Raw genomic sequence first — 12,309 nt, forward strand, 5'->3', positions numbered from 1 at the left:
AGCACTTCAGGCCTTCTTTCAAGCCTCAGATTCGTGCATCTATCAGACCTGTTTTTTTGCTGAGCTATTGAGCTAGGCTAATGAATTCTGATCTGTGAAACCTAAATGTCTCTTAAGGAAAAATGTAATGAAGCCAAGATCTATCTAAAGCAAGTAATCCCAGGGTAAGAGAAGAACAGCAGAAAATAAATCTAAAATTGAGAGTTGTCTGTAGAGACCAGCAAAAAAAAGAGTCAACTGTAAAGTAATAATTTGATCTGTGATCTTTTTATGGTAACCAGACACAGCTTGGTGACAGCTTACATAGGGAGCTAGGAGAGGAGGGGAAAGTTTATTTTCAGGAACATGATTTGAAAAATTTGACCTAAATGATTTATGAATTTAGTTTTTCCAACACACAGACTACTTTGTGTTAATTCACCTCAGCTGTCTCCACACTGGCCCTGCTCACAATATTTACACATGTGGTTACAGCACTGTGACCTGAGAGGGAACATGAAAACTTAAATATACATGCTTTTGGAGGACAGTGCTTGGACAGATATTGCTACTGTGTTTAACAAATAAATGTTGTTTCTTGTAACCTCTTATTCATTAAAACACACACATACAATAGATGGTGAAAGCGTGCACAGCTTTAGTTGCCTCAGCAGCTACAGGGCAGGGATACAGTAGGCCCAGAGGGTGTGATGTTCAGGGAGCCACTGGAGTGAGCGGCAGCTCCACCTGTATTTGGACAGATCTAACTTTGGCAGCACTTTGGACAGCTGGTCACCAACCTGTTTGACTCCAAGGAGAATCCTCAGTGTCCTGTCTGGTGTTCCTGGCTATGCTACTGAATGGGACAAGATAGAAGACCTCAGCCTGTCAAATACTATGGTAGTCACTGAGCAGCCTCCACAGCCACATCACGCAGCTCGGTCACACGGACATGACCTCTCTCCTGGGCCCTCTTTGCTCTCCTAGTTCCTCAGTGGTACCTGTAGCTGGTCTTAGAGACTCTGTGCCTACACAATAACTCACCAAAGGAAAATTATGGCCTGCATACTAATGACTAATGACACTAAGGATTGCCTTCGTTCCTTAAAAATGGTTTTAGAGAGCAGGGAGAGTTTTACAACAATCATTTTTGGAGAAAATCTTTACTATGATCCAGGATCATGTCCTGTTTTACATAAGATATAAAAACATGTCAGTCACTGAAATGGCAGCTCAGGTACATTTATAATGGCACCCACCTCCACCCTCCCAACCAAAATGATTCACATTTGTTACTTTGTAGATTATTTGATTACATTGCAGGTGCTTGCACAGAGAAAAGCAAAATCCAAGAAGAGATATAGGTGTTTCTTTAATTTCTCCTCAATAGAAAATATTTACTTTTATACTAAGGTGAGACCAAAGGATTTTTTCTCCTACGTCTTAAATTCAACTCAGGAGAAACAACCACATATCATCTCATTTATATCTTCCTCAATCAAAACAAGAGATCTCTAACTGATCTTGAATAAGTCTAATTTAATTTAAGTACCCTGAACATTGCACCATATGAGACCAGAGAAAGAGCCAAAGAAACCTCACATATGATTCCTGTAAATGTTAAGTATTTTCATTTTAGGGGCTTTATACTTTTGCTCCCCTACATTTTTAAATCCTGTATTGTATTTATTGCTGTTTATCTGAACCCTATAAAGTTACTGAGATGAAGAAAAATAATTATTTGTCAATGAAAATATTGCACAACTTTGTTACAGCCAGCATAACTGGAACACCAACCACTGATGTTTGGAGATTAATTCATTAAGGACAGAATGCATGCATGAACTGAGGTACTACAATGTCATACAGAATGAGCACTTTTACTTTTGATACTTAAGTATATTCACTATGACTATGGAATACTTTTATACCTTTTTGAGGACTTGTGATAAATATCTATTTCTACTTTTCTTGAGTAAGGGACCATTGTACTATATTTAAAGTAACTATCAGCTGGATGGTGCACTGGAAAAGTTGTTGCACTTAAAACAGAAGGTACAGTATTCAAAATGTGCTCAGGGCATCCTTTTTTATCTCCTGAGGACAAAAAAGAGCCATTAATAAGACTGAGCAAAGCATCTCCCTCAAGTCTCTTCCTATGATGTCTTAGCCAGAACCTGGGCAAATGTGGAGGGAACACAGACAGTTCTCCTGACAGTGTTGAGGTCCCCCTTAAACCTCCGCTGCCCCATATACAAATACACACAAAGTGGCCTGTACAGTTCCACAGATTCAAGACTCTCTAAAACCACCATTTTTCTTTATACGTCTAAAATTGTATAGATTTTGTTACTAGCTGCATTTCAGATTTAGATGAATAAAATACAGTCAACAATTAAATTACGGTGTTTGCTTATGGTACTTTTATACTTTTAGTTAAGTAAAATTTTAAATATATGAAATTTTACTTCTAACAGTATGTAAAGCCTGGTGTTTCTACTGTCACTGATAAATGTGTTTCTTGCTTTATTTTAAACACTGTAGCCTGTAACACAGGCCTCTGTGTCAGAGCTGAGAAGTGGAGAATATTGTGGTGACTTTGCAGCCTCTGGCTCAGGCTTAATTAATGGGCCATCAGCGGAGGGACACGCCCCCCTGCACCTGGAACTTTCCCCCCTCCCCCAACCTTTCAGCAGCGCAGCAGAGAGGAGCAGAAGAAAACAGAGCGTGGCCGGAGTTTGGAGAGATTTGTTAGCAGGAGTTTGGAGAGATTTGTTTGAAAAATTTAAAGACGAAGACTTCATCTTAACCGACGCAAGAGGCAATTTCAGAGCAGGTAAGATTTATAGATATTTCTGCTTCTTGTCAAATGATGTTAATGTGCAATATTATTTTGAATGGAAGAAAACAGCAAGCTCTAACTTTAATTGAGTGGCTCCAGAACCGCTCCAGTCAGATCTCCAGCACACAATTGATAGGTACATGGTTTAACATGATGGCAGAAGTGCATATTTAATGGATTTAGTGCAGATGCAACAGAATAGTGCTGTTAAATTGTAAATATTTTTTTCTGTGTAAATAACAATACACTTATAGGCTACTGTGCATGAGGCCGTATTTGCTTTGCGACAAATCCCAGTCTGTTTTTTCTGCTGCCACAGCTGCTTTTAACTCCCCTGTTACTGTCAGTAACAATTCCACCTCGTGTTAGATCCATGCAGAACTATCTCTGGTGTGGTTTTTAGTCTGTAGTAGTACCTTCTTCTTTTAACAAATCTTCTACTAATGCGAAGTAGACAATGTGCTTCCTGTTTATACCGGCACGCGCATGCTCAGTGTAGGCTATGTGGACGGCCACTTCACGTATTCAGAGACAGAGATCCATTCTGTTATGCAGATAAAATGCTGCTGGGGACGGAGATCGTTTTTGGTTTAAATCTCCTTTTAAACAGAAACGTAGTAGTGCGGATGTGGCCCAAGACAGGTGAGCCAACATTACACCTGAGAGAGGACACTGAAGTAGATGTAACACAGTCTCTTTTATTATTATTTTGATCCCAAAGCAGCTCTGTTCTCATGGCTTATTGTGTGAAAATTAAATATTTATCAGCTACTACTTGATTGATTTAGTACCCTTTCCTATTGCCTGTCTCACTCCCACCTCTGTGACTGTCTGTTTAGTTAGTGGAGGGAAAGCTTCTGACAGGGAGAGCTGAATAACAGTTGCCACCATAAAAAGAAGAAAACGTGATGTTTCCTGACAACAGTTTGTTTATAAAATTAGGTAAAATCTGCCCGCAGCCTGCAACGGATTTTCAAAAAGTAACACTTACTTTATAAAGTACACCTGTAAAGTCTTATACAATCCATTACAACAGTGCTGCCACAAAGTCTACTTTAATGATGCCTTTAATCAGTTTTCTTTTTTGACACAGTCATATAGGTGTTAAGTGAATTAAATTTTTTAGCACTGAGGTCATAGTTGGTGAAAATGTTGTACTGGACTACATCATATTCAGATGTGTTTAATATTCCGCCCTACTCATATATAAACAGGGAGAGCAAAATCACCTTTCAGTGTAACAACACCTTGAACTATAGGCTTAGTAATAAACAGAACTGAATTTACACATTCCTGACAAAATGGTCAGAAACTGAACCTGTTGTACAGAATTGCAGTAGATTGTACAGGTGTCCTGAATAGTCGCTACTGAGTATAAAGCAGTATCTGGAAACAAAGCACAAATGGCACATTGTCTCACTGGAGACTTGAGACGTAACCTCGTATTTATGACAGGGTGTCCAATTCACTTAAAACATGTGTTTATTCTCTCTCTCTCACTGTGTAGAGAGATGTATTATATGATATGAAATGCAGCAGTACTGTATCACTTAATATTACTACTACACATTGTTATTTTTATATTTTGTTCAGAGTATAACATGACATCATTTTCATTATTCTCATTGGTGTTAGGTCCAGGAAGAGATCGCTATGAGTCAAACACAGGTATGTGCCTTTACAAACTCTTTACTCCATCCTGACACTGACTTCTTTCTTCACTGTAAAAGTAGTAGTAGTTGTGATTCAGCGTTAAAGCTGACATTTTTAAATGAAACAATATCAGCTGCAGACCGATAATATAAACAGGAATTTAGGGCTCGGGCAATTCGTCAACATAGTCGATCCAGTGTTGGCAGGATTCCCCCGGACAAGCTCCAGCTACAAGACCGTGCCTTCGACCATCTAAAGTTTGGAAGTATTTTAGACAGACAGTCTCTGTGATCTGAGAAAAGCTTCACTGCAGCACAACTGTCCACGAATACGTGAAGCAGCATGAACACGTGAGCGAAAGTATCCTGGAGCACTGACGGCAGCACCGCAAATCCTATTTACTTTCTGTCGCCACACGAGCATGGCACATCATCAGCACAAGGACACGTAGTATTTCTTAATCGCTTTCATGTTAAAAGTAATTTTTGCCCCGCTGCTGTCATTGTAGCATAACGTTACACCTCAAGACATCGAACGTTCGGCCGTTTCATATTTTCTGTTTTAATTAACGGCCACATATGAGCGAGAAAACAGCTGAAACTAACATTACAGACGATCTGTGACTGTCTGTACAGTCTGTGAATCCTTTCAATTGTTTTCTTTGCCCGACACTGATGCAGAAATACATTTGATTATCATACTGCAGTACTCAATATTGAAATTAATCCATGTCAAAAACATTAAAAGTTTTAAGTAAAGTAGCCTAATAATTAATGTCTGTTATTGTTGTTATCACAACACATCAATGGCGTGGAAATTTGATTCATTTTAAGATTTGCTGCTATTCTTATTTTATATATATATATATATATACACACACACATTATTCTAATGTGCTTCATCAGGATGATTAAAATATAGATTTATTTATTAGGAATGTTTTTGATATTTATTTTGGATAAATTGGTATGTTAATCGAGTAATAGGCAACTTTTTTCCTTTTAGAATACAGAAAATTAGTCGTTAGATTAATTGGGTAATTGAAAAAATAATCGTTTGATTAATTGACTTGAAAAATAATCGTTACGTACAGCCCTAATCAGAAATTGAATATCTGCAGGCTTAGAAGTTGTGATTATTTTACAGTACTTAATCTTAACGCTGTTCCTGAACTTTAGCTGCCAGTAATCTTACTGCTAACATCAGGCGAGATGGATTTATATAGCCTGCAGTGGAAAAGCTACATTTTACAAGGGGTTGGGGTAAACAGCTGACTGAATGGGATATTGCTCAGCACTGGGGATGTAGCGATTGCTGGATTTCACTATTAACCGTGCTTTAAAACGTCACGGTTAATTAATCAGCGTTTCCCACACATAGGGTTTACTTGGGCGGGCCGTCCAGGTAGATTAACAGCTGCCCAAGTAAATTTGGCGACCCATTTTACAATTGTTTTAAAATAAGTAAGTAAAGGTAATACATAATAACTTATTTAAATAATGTGGCAGGTTGTTGGGGAATTAAATATAATTGTGACACTTACAATCAATGCTGTCGCACTGAGATCGAGCTTTCAGTACAACATAAACAAACAAAGCAGGTGTAACCGACAGCACCGCTGCGCTATGAGGCCTATTTTCAATGGCTTGTGCCACGCCAAAGCTTGACGAGCTCGCACGCAAGCAGCAGTCAAATTAGCTGAACTTTTGCGCTGAACCCAGCTTCCACACAGTGCAAATCACTTCTTTTGTGAAAGGTTCTTTATGGAAGAACGTTGTCCTCTGCCGACCTTCAGTCACTGAACATTTAACATCCTGTTGCTTCCTCCTGTCTGTGCTGAGAAAATGTTGCAGGTGTAAAACACTAACAGAACATCAGGAGCTTATAAACTTCCAGAACTGTGGGCTACCAATTACCTGCATTTCAGTTATTAATAACGCTGCATGAGACATGTTCTCAATTTTCATCATTGAACATTCATCATCATTTTCACTAAAACTTATACATGTGGATGAGAGTTGATGACAACAGTTCAGTTTATTCCCCTCCCCAATAACAATTTCCCCTGGGAGATAAAGTTAATATTCCTCTTATATTAATAATAATACTTAAATATTATAGTTTTATAATTGTTAATGTAATATTAAAAACCTACTTAAGTAATTACTAGTGTTGTTAAATTTAATGCATAATAATCATGATAATCTTGAAACCGTGATTATTCCTCTGACTATAATCGTACCAACAAAATCTGTAATCGTTGCATCCCTACTCAGCACAAGCCAGTCTCTCGTGTTTCAACAGTTTCATTTACCAGTCCTGACCAGCACGCACGCTGTCACCGTGTACACGGACTAAAACTTCTAGTGAAGTTATGGATGTTATATTATGACATGTTAGAACAGTTGCAACATTTTGGTACGTGTGCTTATTCACTTTCTCGCCAAGTGCTGGATGAGAAAAGTAAAGGACTGTCATGTCTATTCACTAAATATGGAGTTAGAGCCAGCAGCCAATTAGCTTTAGATAATATAGATTTATTTATATTTAGCATGCACACTAAAGTGATTTGATCTTCTCAATAAACCCTCAGAAAGAAAGACAATACATGTATTCCCCCAAAAAACTATTTCTTCAAGGTAAATTAACTTTTACGTTAATTGTCAGTTATTAACATAATTTATTTGTATTATTCAACACTATACTACTAAAATGACTATGTAAAAAAGCCTTTGTCCTGAGCATGAACTCAAATCAGTCCCTGCTCGTTCTGTTCTCTCAGACAAAAGTTGATGGCAGATTTCTTTTTTAAATGAAAGTAGAGTCCCAGGCAGAGACTGCAACTTTTTGGCCAATCCTGAGAGCAAGATGTCAGTGGGACTGCAGTCAGTTTGTTGCTGTGCCTTGTCAACTTGCAAAGTTGTAGATACCATGCAGTTCTTGCTGCGACAGTCGTAATGTGGGTAAAACGTTGAGAGTGGATGACAAGTAAACGACCTACTGAAAAATAAGTGGAGTCTGTTCAAAGATGTCAACAGTTTATTAGTCAAGATTCAATTCAGTTACATACTTGTCAGTTTGTGTACTTTGATTGTATTAATAAAGCAAATGGAAATAAGTGATTATTATATTGGTTTTAATGATTAGGTTGTTATGAATGTGGTCATTCATAAAGTAATTCTATGGAACAAAAATTTTATACCCACAAAGATACATTGGGAATTATTATTGTTATGTAATCATAGCACCCTAAATTGTGACAGATTTCCCAGCCCTATCATCAATAGGGATGCAACGATTACAGATTATTGTCAGAGAAATAATCACGGTTTCACGATTATGCATTAATTTTCACTAGTAATAACTTAAGTTGATTTTTAATATTAAATTACATTAACAATTGTGTTTCTATAATATGTAAGTATTATTACTATAAGAGGAATATTAACTTCATTTATTCCCCAGGGGAAACTGTTAATAAGAGGGAAATAAACTGAATTGTTGTCATCAACTCTCATCTAGACATCATTCATGCAGTGTTATTAATAACTGAAATGCAGGTAATTGGTAGCCTACAGTCCTGAAAGTCTAAAAGCTCCTGATGTTATGTAGTGTTTTACACCTGGCAACATTTTTTCAACACAGATGTAACGTTAAATGTTCAGTGACGGAAGGTATTGAAAGGACTATGTTCTTCCATAAAGAACCTTTCAGAAAAGAAGCGATTTGCGCTGGGTTCAGCACAAAAGTACTTCGACTGCGGCATGGCGTGCGGTGCGCGATCCTCTACACAGCAACAAAGTGCCCTAGCGCGGCGCAAGTCGCTGAAATAATGGGCCTCTTTCTGTGCGGTGGGTCTGAAAGGTTACATGCTGCTTTCTTTGTTTACGTTGTACTGAAAGCTCGACTCTCACCGCTACGGCATCGATTGTAAGTGACACGTTCAGGTTTAATTCCCTATACCAACTAAGGTGGGTCTCTGACATTGACAGCTTTGTGTTGGAGAGATTTGTGCAGCGCTGTTCATGAGAGACGGAGAGAGTGAGCGAGAGATGTTGCGCGAATATATACACTGTAGAAACAGTTACACCTTTAGAAGAGCAGTTGATATTCAGTCCTCGTATAATTATTAGTGTGCAATTATCTGATTAATCCTCTGTCAGTACCACAATTTCCACGGACGGTGTTTATACTGTATGTGCAGTCATTATTTAAAAAAGGCCTAACAAAATTAGCCGAGTGTTATATAAAAAAATCTAAACAACACTAACAAGTATGTGAAATATGTTTAACAAAAAGAAAATGAAGAAAGGAAAGAAAATGCTCGCAAAGGAGGTATTGGGTGTGTAATTGCTCTAGTTTTAGTATAGTGAAAATGGTGTAACTGATCCATACAGGCCAGTAACATTGGAAGGTCAAGACAAGTCATTTTAAAACTCCTTTTATTCACCGGCAGTCTTTGTACTCTGCAACTTAGGTTTTTATTAGAGCACAGAGTAATAATAAATGACTGTTGCTGTTTTTCACAGGTGAAAGTCTCACTTTCACCTCCACCCCACACACAGTGAAGAGAGGAAGACCAGTGGATAATATGTTTTTGGCAGTAAGGATGCTGTCCATTTAAAACCTGAAACACTTTTCAACTCTCTAACAGTTAACAAATACAGAAGGATGCAGCCTTACCCACACTATATAGTATGAGGTGTTACTTTTTGTATGCTCTTGTTTTTCAGATGGAGGTTCTGACCCCTGCGCTGAGTTAGAGATAAGGAGAACTCACTGATGGTGAGTTAAATTGCTTTAATTATGAAATATAAAAACTCCTGCCTTTGTTTCATACTTTAACTCAGTCAAAAGACAAGTAGAGTACTACTTTACTCTTACTGTAAGTGTATGTGTACTTTTGTTTGAGTGTTTGTTTGTAACTCTTTTCTAATTTATGATGGTCAGTGTTGGGCAAGTTACTCAGAAATTATTATATATTACTAGTTATTACTCCTTTAAAGTATTACTTTACTTATTACTGGGTGGGCAATATTAGATCTAATAAAATGTCTCCACGATCTATCTTTTCAGAGAGATCATTACTGTCGTGCTACAGCACAATCTATTTAGTTCTGTCTGCGTCCTCTGCTGTCTACTAAGGCAACACAGTAACTGTTGGGCCTCATAAAATAACATTAAAGTTCCCCGTGTCCCCCAGCTGCTCTGTCTCAACTCTCTGTGATTTACGGAGGTTGCTGATGAACAGATGTGTTACTTGTTGCTAAAGTAACTGCTAAGTGCCATTAAGTAGCTGCTGTGATCTTATAAGCTCAGTTAGCCTAGTGGTCGTAGCTGACTCAGCCCGGACTGGGAGCTCGCAGCACCTGGGAGTGTTTTGTGTTTAACGTTACACCTCTCTCAGGCACTGAGGTTTTAGGCCTCAGCAAGCGGCGCTGGTTTGGGCACCAGAACAGGAGCCAAGCGTGCAACGACACCGCGCTCAGCAGCCTCCCAGTAAACACTGTATGAACGGGACCGAACACAGACTTTGGACAAGTTTGTGCAGCGGTGTTCACGAGAGAGAAGAGAGCGCGAGCCAGGAGGTGCTGCACGAATATTTGCTCCTCAATACAGCTCCTCAGTCAATATGATTTTAAATATGCCTAGTAAAAATTTTTAAATTAATGTGGTGGTCAGCGTTGACAATTAACCAAATTATAGGCTAATTATGGGAAACACTGCTTTCACTACCACCCTGCCTTTGCCCCCAAACAAAGCATCTCTCGAGTTATTAACTAATATCGTATTCACAACAGCGAGTATGCTATGGTCTTTACATACGGTACCGCTGAGCTGCCGCACAGTCGTGGATTCATGTCAAGGATGGTGCGTTTAGTAACGAGTTTTTTAGAAAAGTAACTACACTTCACTTTACAATTACACTACTAGTTACAGGGAAAAGTAATATTATTACAGTAAAGCGTTACTGCCCAACACTGATGATGGTAAATATTAAATGTGTTTTTGTGACCTTTAACAATTAACCTTTTTTGTCCCATGGTAAGAGAGTTGCAATCATCTGTCAGTTCTTGGTTGTCACATTTAATTAAAGCACTTGAATACACATGAGCATTTTTAAAAAAATTATACCTGAGGTTTCATCGACTAATAGGAAATGATGTTTGTCTGTTCCTGTTGTAGATGAGACCCCCAGGCTTCCACAGAAGAACAAAGTCAAACATGAGAGAGCAAGAGAGCATGGAGTGAGGTAGAGAGAACTGCGATGTAGAGTGCCTGGAAAAAAGGACTGTGAGCAATGTATACATGGAGAAAGGCCTTGGCTCAAGGGTCATGGAAAGATGTCAAACTTTGTGTACAACACAATTGTGACCCTTAGACAAAGCGGCGCTTCACGTATTCTTAAGTATTCAAAAGCCAAATGTTTTTGCCATTTACAGTCTCCTACTGAACTACTGATTGATAATAATCTGAAATTAATCTATCCTGGACCATATAGTGTCAGATGATGTACTGTAAAAGGCAAGGCTAGCCACAATAAGCTAGTGTTCAGCGTTCCTAAAACTCAAAACCAGTTGTAAAAAATTCAAAGGATTATTTTGTTTTCATTGTACTTTGCAAGACAGTGTTCCATTTTCAATTGATTGTCTGATAATATCAATTTTCTTCATATTGGCCCTCACTTTAATTGGTGAATTAATAGTAGTTATGATACAGTACACTTTACTGTATTTTTTGAGTTGTACAAGAGGCAATAGTTTGTTTCTGGAATAATTTATTTCTGTTTATGCTTAATAAACAATGGATTTGGGGGTGGTGATAGCGCACTTCAATCCCCCACTGTGACCATCCACTGTGTCCCTGAGTAAGACACTTAACCCTAGTTGCTCCAGAGGCGTGTGACCTCCGACATGTATAGCAATTGTAAGTCACTTTGGATAAAAGCTTCAGCTAAATGAATAAATAAAATGGATTTCTTTTATATCCCTGCAGCTTTGTTGAAAGTTGTATATGTGGATTGCTCAAGTTATATTTACTTTAGTAAAGCAGTAATTGACCAGTAAGTATGTATGTTTGTACAGCAGTCAAATCGATGGTCACCTCCATAAATTTAGGTATTCTGCTTATCTATGAATCTCAGACTGGGCAATTCTTTTTAAAAATGTCCATACTGACTTATTTTTACATAATGTGTTATACTAGAACATTAAAATTATTAAATTTAATGCTAAAAATAGAAGGTAGTTAAACTAGTCCATTCTGAAACGAACTCAATAGCCCCCTTGAAAAGGTCCCCACTCCAGTGGTAAACTGGGTTAAAAAAATTAAAAATTTCCTTCATGTTTTTTAAGGAACTGAGGTGGAAACTGGCATCAAGGTGCCACCCAGTGTTGGAATCTATCATGCATTTGTCTCTAAGTATAGTAGAAAGGGTGGTCCTCACTCCAGCAGTTAATTAACCTGGACCTCACTATGAGGCACGTACAGGAATGTGTGTGTGTGTGTGTGTGTGTGTGTGTGTGTGTGTCGCGACTGTGTACGTAGGTGCCGGCACTCGGTCTCCGGAGGTGTAACCCGGCTCTGCGTGCCAAGCTGTGCCAAGTGCTCACAGCTGGCAGCGACCAAGCAGTTGGTCTCTCTGGACAAGTTGCCCCCTGCGCCAGGACAAACAGGAAATAAACCCGGGGGCCTGGCAGGAAACTGGCTCTGTGGCCAATAGGAGAAGAGGTGCGTAAGGAGGGGGGGGGGGGAACAGCTTGGAGAGGCAGGATAGCAGCCGCAACAGAGGAGATGTCAATGGCTGTAAAGGAGTGGAGAGGGAAAGCATTGAT

At 38.7% G+C, this 12,309-nt stretch overlaps 1 protein-coding gene and 1 long non-coding RNA gene across 4 annotated transcripts in view; both read left to right on the top strand.

The window, feature by feature from the left end:
- The window catches only part of tbc1d22a (TBC1 domain family, member 22a), a 155,595-nt gene that overhangs the window by 61,510 nt on the left and 81,776 nt on the right, over nucleotides 1-12,309 (top strand). The gene's annotated exons all lie outside the window — the stretch shown is intronic.
- On the top strand, nucleotides 1,614-10,756 carry LOC119917926. The gene is made up of 4 exons (XR_005447367.1): nucleotides 1,614-2,815; nucleotides 4,457-4,489; nucleotides 9,208-9,259; nucleotides 10,661-10,756. It is a non-coding gene; the product is annotated as an uncharacterized LOC119917926 (long non-coding RNA).

Source organism: Micropterus salmoides, unplaced genomic scaffold (genome assembly GCF_014851395.1).
Source record: "Micropterus salmoides isolate LMB-PRFRI ecotype aquatic unplaced genomic scaffold, ASM1485139v1 Ms_hic_scaffold_23, whole genome shotgun sequence".
Lineage (NCBI taxonomy): Eukaryota > Metazoa > Chordata > Actinopteri > Centrarchiformes > Centrarchidae > Micropterus > Micropterus salmoides.